Source organism: Bison bison, unplaced genomic scaffold (genome assembly GCF_000754665.1).
Source record: "Bison bison bison isolate TAMUID 2011002044 unplaced genomic scaffold, Bison_UMD1.0 scf7180017864508, whole genome shotgun sequence".
NCBI lineage: Eukaryota > Metazoa > Chordata > Mammalia > Artiodactyla > Bovidae > Bison > Bison bison.
Genome location: NW_011495064.1, coordinates 9,688,664 through 9,691,223, shown reverse-complemented (window position 1 = coordinate 9,691,223; position 2,560 = coordinate 9,688,664). Strand labels below are relative to the sequence as shown.

Genomic DNA, 2,560 nt, shown 5'->3' with positions numbered 1-2,560 from the left:
ACTACGTCCTGCACTGAATGTTTCCTGAAGCTATTGAGTTATGAACCTGCCTCTCCCATTGTTCACCTTGATGGAAAGAAACTCTGGTTCAGTCTGTGTTTCAGGCAACCCCAGGGAAGGGAAGGTCTGAGCCAACTTGGGTAATGATGCCATGCTCTCATCTTTGGGAGAAAGTGGAGTAAAAGACGGCCAGCACTCAGTGGCATTCGTCTACATTAGAGGCAATCTGAGTGACCCAGTTTTGCACCCTGAAGCTCCCTGTCTGGTTGCCTCTGATTCTCCTTCCCCACCCTGCTACTCATCCCCTGGCAAGAACAGCCACTCTGGGCTTTAAATGACATTTGAGCTTTCTACCTCGGAATGTTTTCAGGGGAAACTCTCTGTGTATATGGATAAAGCAACCAAAATAAAATTGAAGGTCATGCCGTGGGTGGTTTAGGCGTAAACTATCACCCCTTCCATCAACAATGTATCTGTTTATTCATAGGCCTTAATGCTATTTGACTTCCAAGAAGAACTGAAATAAATTATGTCCAGAGCTCCTTAGAAGAAATACCCTTACAGGTTGAAAGTGTCGTTACCTCCGCAGGGACTTCCTAGTTGCCCTCTGCAGGAGATCATAAGACATCCCAGGAAATGGAAGGTAATGGAGAATAAACAAATGAAAAAAGATCTCTGCCACTCCTGCCAGGCACCTTATCCAGACTTTCCTAAGTCCTTTCCCTAAGGCTTGGGTGGTTCCTCCATACTTATGTACATACCTTATTCTGATTTGGAAACCTCATTTGTCCATCATGGTAATTTGGGGGCTCGATAGCACGATTCAGAACCGGGGATAGAATTCCACCTGGGAGAAGTTATGCGTTTGCACAGGTGAGAATTGAGACTCCCTGCTTGATCTCTAGTCTGGGGTCTGTGCCTGGTGAATGTTTTCTTCTGTCTCTTGAACTTCTGTATTTATTTATTTATTTATGTGAATTCCAGAGCAGTTTTGCTGAGTAAATGTGAAACAGGCTTCGGGATGGAGAGAAAAATCAGCTGTTCAGCTCCCTCTCTGCTCTCCAGTGAAAGCCCTGAGACTGGAAATCTCTACGATTCTTCTCCAGGTGTGATTTAGAAATCAGGACCATGACTTTACAAAAATGGATGGGACAGTTTCCTAAACTATATATTTACCTTCTGAGATGGAAAGCATTATCATTTTAAATATAGAAACATTTCCTTTATTGGCTAGTCATTTTAAGAATACTCTACAAGGTCTCAAATTTCCATTTTTCCTCATATTATCAACTAGAAGGTTTTTTATTTTCTGATGAGAAAAATGATTAAAAGAGATAAGGAAATGTGCTTTTTAAAAGTATGAGTCTCCATAGGAAAAGACATGGGCTACTAAATTATGTCAGTCAAGTGGCCTGCCTTATAAAATTACTCCTTCAACTTTGGGATTTTATGGGTATTTGCTGTGCCATACTGACGGTTCCTCTTGTAGATCCAGAATTTAAGAAAAACCATTTTGCCAATGATCTGCTGTGAGGGAGCAATGCAAATTAATTACTATTGAGAAAAGTACATTATGTGTCTATATTCTTAAACAGCTGGCCTGTTTAGACAAAAATGAGTGATAATTCATCTATAAATTCCAGTTAAGTTGGTGAACCAGTTAACTCAGTAAACAAATTAAGTAGAGTTAAATTAAAAAAATAAATTGGATGGTTCAAGGAGATCAAAATCAAAGAATGCTCTAAAGGAGTCTGGACGTGTTTTTCCAAGTGAGGAATTTCTTGTGATGCCATTTGCAAAGAAGTGAAGATAGAGCTTGCAAACATTTTGTGTTTTTTTTGGTCAATTATTTGAGATGAATGTGTACATCTTGGGGTACATAAAGTAGGAAAGTAACTGGAGAAAAAGGCTTAGCTAGAAACCTGGAAGTTTGCAACCAAAATATTGTTTAGAAAGCTGCATATGTTTTGAATATTAGAAGGCTTCCCTCTCTCTTCTTTCAGTTATGCTGTTTAAGGTAGCTCATGGTTTTTATCAGTTTTCTTAACCTGAGTCAGATGAATTGGCCTCTGCTGGTGTTTCTGGTGCCTTGGCTGCCTTTCCAACTCGTTTTCTAAGGAGACAGTGTGTATATACTTTTTTTGCAGAAATAATTTTGGCCATTTCAACCTCTCGGTTTTACTTTTCTTTTCCCCCTTCCCTTTTGCTGTGGATTTTCTTCCCTTTGGTCCTTACCCCTTTTTAATATTTCCTGGGCTTCCCTGATGGCTCAAATGGTAAAGAATCCCCCTGCCAACGCAAGAGACCTGGGTTTGATCCCTGGGTTGCGAAGATCCCCTGGAGAAGGGAACGACTGTACACTCCAGTACTCTTGCCTGGAAAATCCCATGGATAGAGGAGCCTGGTGGGTTACAGTCCATGGCATGATAAAGAGCTGGACACGACTGAGCGACTAACACTTTCATTTTGCTTTCACTTTCCTTTAATACTTAAAATCAAACCTCTCATGCCCACAGTTGCTATTCTTTGCTTTGCTCCAAGGTTCCTTTCTTTCCCAGTG

At 40.7% G+C, this 2,560-nt stretch overlaps 1 long non-coding RNA gene across 1 annotated transcript in view; it reads left to right on the top strand.

Moving 5' to 3' along the window:
- The first annotated feature begins 530 nt into the window (after positions 1 to 530).
- The window catches only part of LOC104980862, a 5,036-nt gene continuing 3,006 nt past the window's right edge, over positions 531 to 2,560 (top strand). The window contains exons 1-2 of the long non-coding RNA XR_824313.1: positions 531 to 643; positions 985 to 1,106. This is a non-coding gene — a long non-coding RNA (uncharacterized LOC104980862). The remainder of the gene's footprint in view (positions 644 to 984; positions 1,107 to 2,560) is intronic.